Source organism: Dasypus novemcinctus, chromosome 9 (genome assembly GCF_030445035.2).
Source record: "Dasypus novemcinctus isolate mDasNov1 chromosome 9, mDasNov1.1.hap2, whole genome shotgun sequence".
Taxonomy (NCBI): Eukaryota; Metazoa; Chordata; class Mammalia; order Cingulata; family Dasypodidae; genus Dasypus; species Dasypus novemcinctus.
In genome coordinates this window covers 90,994,533-91,011,332 of record NC_080681.1, presented here as the reverse complement: position 1 = coordinate 91,011,332, position 16,800 = coordinate 90,994,533, and the positions used below count along the sequence as shown (strand labels likewise).

Sequence of the window (16,800 nt, the reverse complement as noted above, 5' to 3'; positions counted from 1 at the left end):
TGCTAGTCGCAGAAGGTCTGAAAGGTTGAAGCTAGGGGTTGGGTCTTACTGGGTAACTGATGCCCTCTTGCCTTGAGAGGCCTGGGGACAATTGGACATCCAGTGGATTCTCTGCGTGCACAGCAGGCACAGCTCTGGAGGAGGTTGTAGGTTTGGTTCAAAGGGTGCTGATGGGGCATATGGACTGAGGGGAGCATGATTAGAGGGGTTAAAATCAGAGGAGGTGTTTTTGTACGTGGGAGGGGGTTCTGGCTGTGGAGAAGGAGGATTTGGTAGGTAGTGCAGGATTGGCGAGAGGGCACACACGGATGGACAGACAGACAACTGTTACAGAAAAAAGAAGAAAGCCTGATTGTAGGGAACCTCAGACTACTTGCCATTGTGTTGGATAAAGTTCTTCAGTTCCTGGAGAACTTTAACATCAAAAGTCCTGTATTCAGGAGAATTGCATCCAGCATCCATGTGGCATCTAAGCCCCCTCTTTATATAGATGTGGAGTGGACACAACCATTCCAAGGTCCACAGGATGGAGGAATAGAGAATGGATTAGTGTTGACTCACTGATATTCTATTCATGAACTATTGTGATTAGTAATCGAAGAAAATGTGGCATTGGTGTGGAGAAAGTGGCCATGGTGGCTGCTGGGGGTAGGGAGTGGGAGGAAGAGATGATGTGGGGGCATTTTTGGGGACTGGAATTGTCCTGGGTGGTGCTGCAGGGACAATTACCAGACATTGTATGTCCTCCCATGGCCCACTGGGTGGACTGTGGGAGAGTGTGGGCTATGGTGTGGACCATTGACCATGAGGTGCAGCAGTGCTCAGAGATGTATTCACCAAATATAACAAATGTTTCATGATGATTGAGGAGGTTGTTGTTATGAGCAGAGGAGTGGGGTGAGGGGGGTGGGGTGTATATGAGGACCTCATATTTTTAATGTAACATTAAAAAAATAAAGAGAAAAAAATTTTTTTTATAAAAGTCCTGTATTTAGGCTACTGGCTTTTATTGTTTAATTTATATTGAGGCCAAATATTGGTGGAGTAAAAGATGAGTTGCTTTGGTTTGACTTCTCCTCTGGCAATTAATAACCTTTTTGGAGTTGTTAGGGGTCTAAAAATCTTTCATCCATCATTTAGCTCAGATGTTAACATCATTGTATGTGTTAATCAGAAAAATTTGTGCATGGAAATAAGAACCCCTCCCCATCAGCAGGCTGCTTTTAAAACAATAACACAGGTTCTCGGCGGCTGACTTGGCCCAGTGGTTAGGGCGTCCATCTACCACATGGGAGGTCTGCGGTTCAAACCCCAGGCCTCCTTGACCTGTGTGCAGCTGACCCATGCGCAGTGCTGATGCGCGCAATGAGTGCCCTGCCACGCAGGGCTGTCCCCCGCGTAGGGGAGCCCCACACACAAGGAGTGCACCCCATAAGGAGAGCCGCCCAGCGTGAAAGAAAGTGCAGCCTGCCCAAGAATGGTGCTGCCCACATGGAGAGCTGACACAAGATGACGCAACAAAAAGAAGCACAGATTCCCATACCGCTGACAACAGAAGCGGACAAAGAACACGCAGCAAATAGACACAGAGAACAGACAACTGGGGTGGGAGGAAAGGGGAGAGAAATAAATAAATTAATTAATTAAAAAAAACCCCAAAAAACACAGGCTCTCGCAGTAAGGGGGGTAAACCTTAACTTACTCATCAATTAGATACAGCCAGCACCAAAATTAGCTTTAGGTAAAGTTTGTGGCAGAGGGAATATTCTAAACAAATACCCACTGGGTTTTTTTTTTTTTTTTTTTTTTTTTTTTTAAAGATTTATTTTATTTATTTAATTTCCCCCTCTCCCCTGGTTGTCCTTTCTTGGTGTCTATTTGCTGCGTCTTGTTTCTTTGTCCGCTTCTGTTGTCGTCAGCGGCACGGGAAGTGTGGGCGGCGCCATTCCTGGGCAGGCTGCTCTTTCTTTTCACGCTGGGCGGCTTTCCTCACGGGCGCACTCCTTGCGCGTGGGGGCTCCCCCACGCGGGGGACACCCTTGCGTGGCACGGCACTCCTTGCGCGCATCAGCACTGCGCATGGCCAGCTCCACACGGGTCAAGGAGGCCCGGGGTTTGAACCGCGGACCTCCCATATGGTAGACGGACGCCCTAACCACTGGGCCAAAGTCCGTTTCCCCACCCACTGGGTTTTAATCACAATTTTAAAAGGACCAAGTTACAATATAGCCCCTTAGTTAAAAAAAGCTTGAGCTCAGGGTTAGTAAGTTACAATCTAACAAGGTGTTGTTAGTAGGGAAAGCAAACCAATCCCAAGAGCATCAGATAGGAGCCAGGTGACCTGGTCAGTCCACTAATTTGCCAGATAACCTTAGTCTAGACTTTGTTCTTTCCTTACTTACCCTGGGAAGGATGAGGCAGTAGACACCTTGGCAGTGCACTGGTAGGAAAGGTTCACAGCATTCTTGTCCTTCTCCATGGCGTTCACAGAGTAGTCCAGGAGCTCTGGGTTGGCTTCAACTTCCCAGGTGTGGTAGTGTTTTTCATTGATGAGGCACCGATGTTGCCATCCTTGGATGACCTTGTTCAGCTTCAGGCTGAACTTCTGGACATAGATGTAGACCAGCTTGGAGCAGCCACAGACATAACTTGACTCCCATTCTAACAACATTTCATTCCTGCAGGCCTCACAATAGAAAGCATTTCCAGAAAAATCAGTCTTTTAATGTGCCCAGGGAGCTCAGACTAAGTGCTTCTTCAACTCCAGTCTTACTTCCTCTTGCTGCAGTATTAGTTCTTTCCATTCATTTTTTTGCCCTGTAAGTGATAGAGGGTGGAGCTTTCTCCCACCATTGAATAAAAGCCCTTTAGGAAATTCCATTTTATAGGAGTCAAATGTAGAAATGGAGGGCGGGCCGCCCCTTCCATGGTGTGACTGCTCTCCCATGCTCCCTTCCCCCTTGCCCCAGGGCGAATGGGGGTTTCTCCAGGTGCCGTGCTGTGATAGGCAGAGCAAAGCAAGCACACGGGTGTTGAAGAGGCCTCTCCAGTAAAAAAAAAAGTACAGATGGATGTCCTTTGTATCAGACAGTATTTGATATTCCATTTCCATTTCTACCTAAGTTTGAGGCAATAGCCAAAGACTCCTAGTTTGGACAGGTTCAGTTGTTTTTTTTTTTTTTTTTTTTTTGTGATGTTCAGTGAGAAATCTTGGGTTCAGTTTACATTTAAGGCAAATAAGAAGTCATATTTGGGGGTTTCCGGCAAGATGGTGGCAGCGTGAGCTTGCCTGGTAGTGTCTCTGCAGGGGGCGGCTGGGCAGCGTTGAAGGCTCTTTGGGACCGCGCTGTTTCGGGGATTTTTGCTGGTTGGAAGGTGTCTGGACGTCAATTCGGTGGGAAGGTAACAGAGAGGATACGTCTATAATATATAAACGGAGGTCCCAGCTGGGCGCGGGAAGTTCCCTCCTTGGGTGGGCGGAGCCGCGGTAGCGGGCGCTCCGGCAGCTCCGGAGCCGCGGCGGCCAGGGTTTCTGTTTTTTTTTTTCCTTATTCTAGAGGCTTTGTGGTGCTGAAAAATTCGCGGATACTGGGCTGGCTGGTGAGGGATTGTTGGGACAAGACTCCTTTGCAGATTGATTTGCGGAGACAGACGGTGTTTCCCTGTGAAGCGGGGGACGTTTTAGCCTCCGGACAGGGGGGCTTCCGCCTGGAGCCCCATCCCCACAGGTCCGGCTGCCGATCTGCAACGGAATTGGATTTTGGACAATAAGGGGACACAATTGGGAGACTGTTGTAGGGTGCAGTGAGGGAGGAGGACACGTCTGGAAGCAGATTGGGGAATATTTTGCGAAGTTTGGGATTTAGGATCTTAGAGTCTGTTTTCGGCGTTTCCAGCTGAAGCCCACCCCACCCGGCGGGGCTTGGGATCTGGGTCATTGAACTGGCCGTGGTGTAGAGGCGCCCTCAAGTGGCCGTTGCGTGTGAGCACAGGGAGGGAGCTGTCCAAAGGCTGATACCCTGAGGAGTTAGGTGAATTTCAGAGATCAGACATTCAATATAGAATTCGCCGATCTGGCTTCCCCCACGGGGCTGGCACCCAGCTACGGGGATCCCTGAGGGCTGTGTTGCACTGCGGGGCTCCTAAGCTTTCTGTGGACCAGATTTGAGGTTGCCAGGTCTGGGTCCCCTGGACTCTGGCGGTCCACACCCCAGACTCACACCTCTTGAGTCTTCAGTGTCTCAGACTTTCCACCCCCGAATCCATCACGCCCTGGGGTCTACCTGGGGTCCTTGAGTGCTCTGGACCTTAACGTTGGCGTTTTATCTTTATTGGTTCATATTGTTTTGTTTTTATTTTCACTTTATCTTATTTTCTACTCTTTTTGACGCCCTGATTGCTAATATTGCATTATCCTCTAGTCTTTTCTCCTAGCGTGCCCCCCAAAGTCCTTTTTTTTTTTTATATATACAGTTATTTAGGGGTTTCTTTGCTTGTTGTTTTAGATAGTGTTGTAATTGTGACACGTGTATACCTGAATCTCTCTTCGCCCTATCTGTTCCCCACCGTGTGCCTATCCTCTTTTTCTTTCTTTCTTTCTTCTTGTCTTTCTTTTTTTTCTTTATTATAATTAGTGTTTTTTTTTCCGGTTTTCTCTTTCCCTCTTGTCCCTCATTTTCCACTTATTTTATTTTAATTCAAGTACACAATAGGTGCTACAGGGAACACCTCATATTTACTGGGTTTTCCCATCCTCCACTACCTCATTTCTGTGTGAACTGATTTAGGCTACCTACACTATGCCCCTTCCCCTGCATCTTCATATCCACTATCATCTACTGTCTCTCCTATATTCCACCCCCCACCTCCCATTCTTTGACCCACAAACTGTCTAACTCTTAATTTCTAATACCTTTGTCCTGTTTTCTGTCTGTTATCCACTCTTGAAACTATTACCTTTCTTTTCTTTTTCCCTCTCTCATGAAAACAATAGCTTTGTAGTTCATACCATATTCTGCCTATATTCAGTCATCTACTTCATAAAAGGTACTCTACCTACAGCTATAACTCTATACAATCTACATGAATCTAACCTCCATCCTCCCAGATCTCATATTCTTGCTTTGTTAACATACATTACTAATACTACTTTACACTTTTCCCTTGCTGACACAACTGCCTTTCCCCAACACTAATACTTTCTTCTAAAAGAAGCTAAGGAACTGATTAAATTCGACAAAATAAAGAGATGACCAGAAAGCAACAAAAATCTACAAACCAAACCAATAATCAGGAAAACATGACTGAATCCAATCAACAAACCAATAATCACGAAGGGGAGCAAAACGTGGCACAAGCAATGAAAGAACTCAGAACATTTATCACCGACAAATTTGATGCAGTAATGAAAGAGGTTAACAACATGAAGACATCACTTGGAGGGGAAATTGCAGACATATGCAAAAACATAACAGATATGATGGGAATGAACACCACAGTTCAAGAAATCAAAAATACACTTGCAGCAAATATCAGCAGGCTAGAAGAGACAGAGCAGAGAATTAGTGATGTGGAAGACAGTACATCAGAAATCAAACAGATAGTAGAAGGGGTCAATAAGAAGATAGAAAAAATCCAATTAGGATTTAGGGACCTGAATGACAATGCAAAACGCTCAAACATACGTATTATAGGCATTCCAGAAGGTGAAGAGAAGGGAAAGGGGTCAGAAGGAGTGTTGCAGGAAATAATGGCTGAAAACTTCCCAAATCTACTGAAAGAGACAGATGTCCATATCCAAGAAGCACAGCGCACTCCACAAGTCATAAACCCCAACAGGCCCACCCCAAGACATATACTTGTCAAATTATCCAAGGCTCAAGACAAAGAGAAAATCCTAAAAGCAGCAAGAGAAAAGAAAACCATCACATACAAGGGAAGCTCAATTAGATTAAGTGCTGATTTCTCTTCTGAAACCATGGAGGCAAGAAGACAGTGGTATGATATAGTCAAGGTACTAAAGGAAAAGAACTTCCAACCAAGAATACTCTATCCAGCTAAACTAGCATTCAAACATGATGGAGAGTTCAAAATATTCACAGACAAACAGAAACTGAAAGAGTATACCAACAAGAAACCTCCCCTTCAAGAAATTCTAAAGGGAGTTCTGCAGGAAGAAAGGAAAAAACAGGAAAGGCAAAGTTGGAGGAGAGTATAAGACCAACAACAACAACAAAAAAGACAAAAAAATATATACAAACAAAATATGACAAACACAAATCCAATCAAAATATGGCTAACACAAATAATTCCTTGATAGTAATAACACTGAATGTCAACGGATTAAACTCACCTATCAAAAGATTCAGACTGGGACATTGGATAAGGAAATATGACCCATCCATATGCTGTCTACAAGAGACACATCTTAGACCCAGAGACGCATGGAGACTGAAAGTGAATGGCTGGAAAACAATCATACAAGCTAACAGTAACCAAAAAAAGGCAGGAGTAGCTATATTAATATCAGACAAAATAGACTTTAAATGTGAAACAATTGTGAGAGACAAAGAAGGATACTGCATTTTAGTGAAAGGGAAAATCTGTCAAGAAGATCGAACAATCATAAATATCTATGCCCCTAACAAGGGTGCCTCTAAATACGTCAGGCAAACGCTGGAAAAACTAAGTGAAAGTATAGATACATCTACAATTATAGTGGGGGATTTCAATACACCACTATCAAATCTGGACAGAACATCTCAAAAGAGAATCACCAAAGAAACAAAACATCTGAATAGTATATTAGAGGAGCTCGATCTAATAGACATATATAGATCGCTACACCCAAACACAGCAGGATATACATTTTTCTCAAGCGCACATGGATCATTCTCCAAGATAGATCATATGCTAGGCCACAAAGAAAGGCTGAACGAATTCAGAAAGATTGAAATCATACAAAACATTATCTCTGACCACAGTGGAGTCAAGCTGGAGATTTGCAAGGGACACAAGCCCAGATTTCACCCCACGATTTGGAAATTAAACAGCACACTCTTAGAAAAACAGTGGGTCAAAGAGGAAATCTCAAAAGAAATCAATGACTACCTTGAAACAAATGATAATGACAACACAACATACCAAAATTTATGGGATGCAGCAAAAGCAGTACTGAGAGGGAAGTTTATAGCCATAAATTCATATATCAAAAAAGAAGAAAGAGCAAAAATTGAAGAACTAACTGCACATTTGAAGGAACTAGAAAAACAACAACAAAGTAACCCAACAGGAAGAAGAAGGAAGGAAATAACAAAGATAAGAGCAGAACTAAATGAAATAGAAAATAAGAAAGCACTTGAACAGATAAACAAGACCAAGAGCTGGTTTTTTGAGAAGATTAACAAAATTGACAAACCTTTAGCAACACTAACAAAGAAAAAAAGAGAGAAGATGCAAATACACAAAATAAGAAATGAGAAAGGCGATATCACCACTGACCCCACAGAAATAAAGACTATCATAAGAGGATATTTTGAAAAACTATATTCCAACAAAAATGACAATCTAGAGGAAATGGACAAATTCCTAGAAACACATAAGCAGCCCATATTGACGAAAGAAGAAATTGATGATCTTAACAAACCAATCACAAGCAGAGAGATAGAATCAGTTATCAAAAATCTCCCAACTAAGAAGAGCCCAGGGCCAGATGGTTTCACAGGTGAATTCTACAAAACATTCCGGAAAGAACTGACACCAATCCTGCTGAAACTATTCCAAAACATCAAAACGGAAAGAACATTACCCAACTCCTTCTATGATGCCAACATTACCCTAGTACCAAAGCCAAACAAAGACATCACAAGAAAGGAAAATTACAGACCAATTTCTCTAATGAACCTAGACGCAAAAATACTCAACAAAATACTTGCTAATCGTATTCAACAACACATTAAACGTATTATACACCATGACCAAGTGGGATTCATCCCAGGTATGCAAGGATGGTTCAACATAAGAAAATCAATCAACGTAATACACCATATAAACAGATTGAAGGAAAAAAATCACATGATTATATCTATTGATGCAGAAAAAGCATTTGACAAAATACAGCACCCTTTCTTGATAAAAACACTCCAAAAGATTGGAATACAAGGGAATTTTTTGAACATGATAAAGAGTATATATGAAAAACCTAAAGCCAATATTGTTTACAATGGAGAAATCCTAGACTCCTTCCCTCTAAACTCAGGAACAAGACAAGGATGCCCACTGTCTCCGCTCCTATTTAACATTGTCTTAGAAGTACTTGCACGAGCACTGAGGCAAGAACCAGAAATAAAAGGCATTCAAATTGGAAAGGAAGAAGTCAAAATTTCATTATTTGCAGATGACATGATCCTATACATAGAAAACCCTGAGAGATCTACAACGAAGATTCTAGAACTCATAAATGAGTTTAGTAAAGTCGCAGGTTATAAGATCAATGCGCAAAAATCAGTAGCATTTCTGTACACCAATAATGAGCAAGATCAGGAGGAAATCAAGAAACAAATACCATTCACAATAGTAAATAAAAAAATCAAATACTTAGGAATAAATTTAACTAAAGAGGTAAAGAACTTATACAACGAGAATTATACAAGATTGTTCAAGGAAATCAAAGAAGACCTAAATAAATGGAAGACTATTCCTTGTTCATGGATAGGAAGACTGAACATTATTAAGATGTCTATCCTACCAAAACTGATCTACACATTCAATGCAATCCCAATAAAAATCAACACAGCATTCTTTAAGGAACTAGAAAAACTAACTATGAAATTTATTTGGAAAGGAAAGAGACCCCGAATAGCCAAAGACATACTGAAAAAGAAAAACGAAATTGGAGGAATCACACTACCTGACTTCAAAACATACTATAAAGCTACGGTGGTGAAAACAGCATGGTATTGGCATAAAGAGAGACACATAGACCAATGGAATCGAATTGAAACCTCTGATATAGAACCTCACATATACAGCCACATAATATTCGATAAACCCACCAAACCCTCTCAATTGGGAGAGAGTGGCCTATTCAACAAATGGTGTCTGGAGAACTGGATAGCCATATGTAGAAGAATGAAAGAGGATTACCATCTCACACCTTATACAAAGATCAACTCAAGATGGATCAAAGACCTAAATATAAGAGCCAAGACCATAAAAACCTTAGAAAGCAGTGTAGGGAAACATCTACAGGACCTAGTAATAGGAAATGGATTTATGAATATCTCACCAAAAGCACGAGCAGCAAAAGAACTAATAGATAAATGGGACTTCCTCAAAATTAAAGCCTTCTGCACCTCAAAGGAGTTTGTCAAGAAAGTAAAAAGGGAGCCCACACAGTGGGAGAAAATATTTGGCAATCATATATCTGATAAGAAACTTATAACTTGCATATATAAAGAACTCCTATATCTTGAAAATAAAAAGATAAACAACCCATTTAAAAAATGGGAAAAAGACTTAAACAGACACTTCTCCGAAGAAGAAATACAAATGGCAAGAAAGCACATGAAAAAATGTTCCAAATCTCTAGCTATCAGGGAAATGCAAATCAAAACTACAATGAGATACCATCTTACACCCATAAGATTGGCAGCTATGAAAAAAACAGAAGAATACAAGTGCTGGAGAGGATGTGAAGGAAGGGGAACACTCATCCACTGCTGGTGGGAATGCAGAAGGATCCAACCATTCTGGAGGACAGTATGGCGGTTTCTCAAAAAACTAGCCATAGATTTGCCATATGACCCAGCAATACCACTACTGGGTATATACCCAGCAGAACTGAAAACAAGGACACAAACCGATATATGTACACCAATGTTCATAGCAGCATTGTTCACTATTGCCAAAAGTTGGAATCAACCCAAATGCCCATCAACAGATGAGTGGATCAATAAAATGTGGTATATACACACAATGGAATACTACTCGGCTGTAAGAACAAACACACTACAAACACATGTGATAACATGGATGAATCTTGAGAACCTTATGTTGAGTGAAGCAACCCAGACATTGAAGGACAAATACTACATGACCTCAATGATATGAAATAACCAAGCTGCCCTAGATAGCAAGAGACTGAACGATAGGCTTACAGGAAATCGGAGGGTGGAGGAAGGATATGAGCCGATGTCTGCAGGGGTGCAATTTAAGACGAGAGGGTGGTAAGTATGAACACAAAGAAGAGATAAAATGGGGGCAAGGGGTTACCTTTTGTTGGGGCTTTACGGGTTTGAGGGTGGCTGGGGAGGGACGGTTGGGTAACGGTGCCCAAAAGTGGGGGGAGGGAGGGGTAGCATACGAACACAGGAGAGGGACAGGAGGTGGTGGAGAGTAAAATGCCGAGAAAATCATAACAAAATATAATAAAGAGGGTTACCTGTTTAGAATGCTCGGAGGGGAGGGTCTGAAGCAGGACGGGCTCCTGGGGAATGTCTAAATGCTCATTCTGCCAGAGTGGATGACACCATGGGGTAGAATCCCAAGTAGTGAGAGTGGGGGTGGACCCACATCCTGGGGAGGACTGATGCCACCAAATAGAGGGAACTCTATCCCTCGAGAGAAAGGGTGGCCCCCAGGGCATTGGGGCAGTTGAGCAGGTTAGGCCCTGAACACTATTCCATCTATCTCTGGAAGTGGCTCCTCAGGAAACGGAGGTTGGCTGTCACTGTGGGCACCAAGGTGGAAGGGAAAATGGACGCTAAATGTGTGGAACCAAAGTAAATGGGGGGCAAGAGAGGAGTTTCTTGAGAGTACACAAGGATGGATATAAAACATGTAATATTACACCATAACATATAGGAGATGATAGACTGATAATGTAAACCATAATGTAAAACATAGGATAACTAAAAATGTAAAGAACTGTGTATCCTAAAGTATGCACCATAATGTAAGCACAGATATTACCTTGTTAGAAAGCTAATGTCTCAGACTCTGTGCATCACTTTAAGTAAATATGATGTGAATAGGGTGTAAGGGTATCGCTGTGGAAGGGAAACGGTTTTGTGATGGATGTATGGGAGTGCTGTATATTGTATATATGCATTGCTGTGGTCTAGGACTCCTATGAAGAAATGCTGAATAATTAGGGGAGGGGGGGGGAAAAAAAAAAAAGGATAGGATGTGGAAATTTTTTCAAGTCAACATTCTTTATCTAAGTTCTTTATTTAACTTTATCCAAGATCTTTATCTATCCTTTAAACCCATCGCTATATGCCATTCCCTAGTAAGGGACCATGACATTATATTGGGCCTCAAATTTCGGGGAGTTCTGGATCACAGAGTGTTTCAACAATGGCAAAGGAGGAATACTGGTATGGGATACCAATGACAGGTGATATATGGCTGACAGGGAGCTATACAGAACATATGTCCAGGGTGCATGGTAATGATTGGATATACTCATGGTGGCAACAATTGGAAACCACAGCAGGGGGGGTACTGGGTTCCTGGCCAGTGGTGCTCTGTCGTGGTCCCTAGGGGAGCAGCGACAGTCTCCCAGGTACAGTGGCGGGGACCGGGAGGGAGTGAGGGTTCAACAGTGAGCCCCTGATGCTAATGACTATGCTTGTGAGCTGATAAACCTAAAATAAGAACAAGGCCTAGAGCAACATTGTGCCTGGGAATTTCCTCCTGTCAGCCTTCATGTTACTCAAATGTGGCCAGTCTCGAAGCCAAACTCAGCATGTAAATGCAATGCCTTCCCTCCAGCGTGGGACATGACACCCGGGGATGAGCCTCCCTGGCAACGAGGGACCACTATCAAATACCAACTGATGATGCAACTGGAAAAGGACCTTATACGGAAGGTTCAATGCGGATCAGCAGAATATCCATGTCTACATAAAATACCATGACTTTAAAATGCTGTTTGACCTAAAGTAAGGGGGAAATGGAAAGGAGAAATGAGTTTATATGGCTACGAGTTTCTAAAAAAGAGTCTGGAGGCTGGCAGAAGGATTGCCCTCATGCACAACTGAGCAGAGTCAGAGAGACAGATAAAGCAGATACAACCCCCAGATAATGGTTCCTTTGAAGGCTAAAGAGACCCATGAGAGTTATGGTCATGGCCGATGGGGTTAACTATCAGGGCAGATGGCCCCTCTTTGGAAATGGTGTGTATGTGTGATGAATCTGGACTCAGATGGGATCTCCCTTCATAAGTCTTTCATGCTAATGTGCCGGAGGTGCAGTTAACGTTGGGGTTTAAGATATATTTAGGGGATTTGAATCTCTGGACTGACAATGTGATAGCCAGGTCCTGAGCCTCAACAGACTCCAGCACCTACAATCTGATTTATTGGACTTACCACACTCAGCTAAGATGGAGTTGAAGAAGGACAATCACCACACCGTGGAGCCTAGAGTGATTACAACTGAAAATGGGAGGACTGCATCCAGCATCCATGTGGAATCTGAGCCTCCTCTTGACATAGAGGTGCAATGGACACAACCAATCCAATGTCCACATAGAAGAGGTGGCATGGAATTGGGAAAAGTGGACATGGTGGACGATGGGTATGGGGAAGGGCAGGAGGAGATGAGAGATGGAGGCGTCTTTGGGACATGGAGCTGCCCTGGATGGTGCCTCAGAGGTAATCACCGGACATTGTAAATCCTCATAGGGCCCACTGGATGGAATGGAGGAGAGTGGGGGCCATGATGTGGACCATTGTCTATAAGGTGCAGAGGTGCCCAAAGATGTACTTACCAAATCCAATGGATGTGTCATGATGATGGAAACGAGTGTTGTTGGGGGGGGAGGGGGGGGGGTGGGGATGAATGGGACCTCACATATATATTTTTAATGTAACATTATTACAAAGTCAATAAAAAAAATTAATTAAAAAAAAAAAAAAAAAAGAAGTCATATTTGTGTAAACACAGGAACTCTTTTTGTCTTGGAAGCCTCAGAATCAGGTAAGTAGTGGGGGTAGTGATTGTTCATTGTCTGTGATTATATGAATGGGTGTTTTTGGTTGGGCAGTGTGGGTACCTACCTGAGTAAACATGTATACAACTGACTGTATTTTGGAAGGCAAGATGTATTTTAGAACTGCATATATTTGCTTGGGTTTGGAAGAGTGAGGGCAATGGAATATTTGTGTTTGCATGAGTTTGAGAGAGAATATGAGTGCTTGTGTTCTTTTTTTTTTTTAAAGATTTATTTATTTATTTTATTTCTCTCCCCTACCCCACCCACCCCAGTTGTCTATTCTGTGTCTATTTGCTGCGTCATCTTTGTCCACTTCTGTTGTTATCAGTGGCACGGGAATCTGTGTTTCTTTTTGTTGTGTTGTCTTGTTGTTTCAGCTCTCCGTGTGTGCGGCATCATTCCTGGGCAGGTTGCACTTGCTTTTGCACTGGGTGGCTCTCCTTACAAGGTGCATGCCTTGTGCATGGGGCTCCCCTACGCGGGGGACACCCCTGCGTGGCAGGGCACTCCTTGCACGCATCAGCACTGCGCATGGGCCAGCTGCACACAGGTCAAGGAGGCCCGGGGTTTGAACCGCGGACCTCCCATGTGGCAGACAGATGCCCTAACCACTAGGCCAAGTCTGCTGCCTACCTGTATTCTTGTCTTTGATTCTGCATGTGTATTTTTTGAGTGTGAGGCTAGGTGGGAGACTTTGAGAGTATCTAGTTTTTGGGGAATGGATGCATTTGTGAGAGGATATGTGTATGTGACTGTGTGTACGTGTGAAAGCAGGAGTGTGTGAAGGTACAGTTCCTCCATGAGATCACTAGAGACCTGTGGGACCCTGGCAGTCTTATTGTTCTCTGGCTTCACAGTATTTTTTTCCCCCCAAAGCTCTCTAGGTGATTCAAATGTGCAGTCAAGATTGGAAATCGTTGTTCAGATAGTTAATATATAACTTGCAACAAGTCCTGAGTGACTTGATTTTCTTCCCCACAATTAACTGGCCTGAGATACAGAGAAATTCACCTTAGTGTTTGAAATGAGAAGCTGTATGGGCTCCCAGGTGACACTTGATCTAAAGGGAAAAATGTGACGTATGTGACATACTGTATCCCCATCTACAAGCCCTAGATTTTTTGGGAGGTGAGAACCCCCTTCATCCAGTTTTTGTACAGGTGGGAAAACTGAGACTTAAAGAAGGAAAGGGATATTCAGGGGCCACCTTTTGATGGGAAACAGGAGATCCAGCTGGTTCCCAGTGAAGGCCCTTCCCAATGCCATGAGAGCCTTCTGCAGAGGAGATACCACAGAAAAGAAAAGAGAGGGGTAACCATGCCCCATGCAAGAGGCCCCCCCAAGCCCATCCACTTCCCCCATTCTCTAGACCTACCTCAACTTCCCTGATCCATTCTCCACTCCTGGCAAATTTTCCCATCTCCTTGACCTATCACCATTCTTGTTTCGGTCCCCATCCTCCTTCCCCTAGAATGGATCCAACCACCAGGCTCATTCTCCAGATCCATCTCCATTCTCTTAACTTACTTTAGCACCTCAATCCATCCCTACCCCCTGAAATAGCTTCTATGCCCTGTCTCAGTCCCCATCCCCCTTCCTCTTTAATTACCCTATTTCCACACTTATCCTCAGACCAGTCTCAAATCCCTGACCTTTCCCCCTGATCTAGTTTCTCTACCTGTATCAGTGTCCAACACCTCCTTCTTCAAGCTCCTCTCTTTCAGACCCAGTGGAGGGATCCCACATATTACCCTTCATCTTGGCCATGTCTCAGCAGCACATGCTGAACCCTGGCCAGCTCTCCTCTTTATGAGGAGCCAGGTCTACCCCATTGGTCCTCATCCAGCCAGTCTGCCCAGAGCCCTATTGGCTGGCCCAGGCAGAAAAAACCCCTACCCTCAAGATCTGTGCTGGCAGGTATATGTCCAAGGTGATCTAATCTAATTCTCAGCCTCATCTTCTGCTTTCTAATCTTCCTACTGACCTTTCTTCCTTTCTAGCGAAATCTCCTTCTTCCAGCCCAGTTCCTAACACCTAGGAGCCAATGGGAAGGAGGGGTAGTGGGAGCCAGGTGTGGACCATCACCCTTCCAAACCTGCAGTAATGAACTTCCAGGAAGGGATGATGGCTAGGATTGGGAATCTGGGCTGGTTTAGAAGTCCAGTGTCTGGTTTCCCAGACACTATCCCAAGCACCTGTTTCCTTTAGAGAATGTCCTTATCCCACTGTGGAACCCTCTGCTCCTCTGTGAATCTGTAAAAGGTGGGAATTCTGTCTAGAAGCTCCTGTAGGAGAATTGCTCTCCTTTTCTGGCCTTTTCAGGGACTTCCCTGGCAGGCAAGGCAGAGGTCTCTGGCCTGGCCATTTGCAGTGTGGATTGTCTCTTGGCTTGGGTTCTCCTGGGACTTCCTTGGGCACAGGTGGACTTCTCTGGCACAAGACTCAGGTAAAGCTCAACATTGTGACTATATGGACCTCAGTTACATAACACTTATAGGTGAATGTGGGGCAGCAACCTGTAGTTAAACACAAATATTTTAGCATCAAAATTATTAATATTCTTTTTTTTTTGGGGGGGGGTACCAAATAACTTTATTTGAAGGAATGGTACCAATGAAAGAACTTGGTAGACATTGATACAACTTATAGAAAAGGTAAACCCAACACACATGCACTACCCTGTGGCTCTGGGGAAGCTGACATAACGTTTAGCTCTCATCATCACTGCTTCTCAGAGTGTGCTTGTAAAAGAGAAACTCTGCCAAGTCAGAATCCAGGGCCCCCATCTTGTGCAGGTTGGTTACATAGTCACCCAGTTCTTTGATGGACTTCACCTGCTCATTCAGGTAATGGGTCTCAATGAAGTCACACAAGTGGGGGTCATTTTTGTCAGTAGCCAGTTTGTGCAGTTCAGTAGTGACTGACTCAACCTTTTTTCCAATTGTAATGCACACTCCATTGCATTCAATCCGCTCTCCCAGTCATCTCGTTCTGGTTTCTTGATATCCTGAAGGAAGATTTGGCCACCTCGTTGTTTCTTCAGCTTCATTAGTTTCTCAGCAAGTTCCTTCTCCTCATGAGATTGGTGAAGAAAATATCTGGCAAAGTTCTTCAAAGCCACATCATCACGGTCAAAGTAGTAAGGCATCGACAGGTAGACGTAAGAGGTGTAGAGGTCCAGGTTGATCTGGCGGTTGATGGTGGCCTCCGAGTCCTGGTTGTAGTTCTGGCGCACCTGTGACGGGGATGTGGTCATCATGGTGGGCAGCTGAGAAGTGGTGGCAGACGCTGGGCGACACTGGATGGACGGTGGCAGGCAGCTGGGGGTGGCTGGCCGGCAGGGGCGAGCGCCGGGTTCCGTTCAAGCACTGTTGAAGCAGGAAACCGTGAAGACGTCTGGCCTATTAATATTCTTTTAATAAATGAGTTCAGATCGGGTTTTGCCACCATGTGGGGTCAAGTCAGGTGTGCCTCCAAGTAAGTTATGAAAAAAACTCATTTCCAGAGTTTTTTTTTGAATTGAGGGTGGGGAGTATATTTATGATTTGTCCATGGATGTCCACAAGTGGAATTGATCTCTAATTTTTAAATTTGTTGTTTATAAAATGAATTGTGTAACTTTCCCTCGGTCTCCATTCTTTGAAACAATTCATATGAGTTGTGAACTCTGTCCTTGAAGATTTGATTAAACTACCTGACTTGATACCTCTTTCAGGGGTGGGGGTGGGATGGGGATGGGAGTGGTAAAGCCAGAGTAGATGGCAGGAAAGAATAGAGACGTGTCTTTCAAATATTAAGAC

General features: G+C 43.7%; 1 pseudogene; it reads right to left on the bottom strand.

Annotated features, from left to right (window-relative positions):
* Positions 1-15,708: 15,708 nt before the first annotated feature.
* On the bottom strand, positions 15,709-16,259 carry LOC101430156 (ferritin heavy chain pseudogene; annotated as a pseudogene).
* Positions 16,260-16,800: the final 541 nt, after the last annotated feature.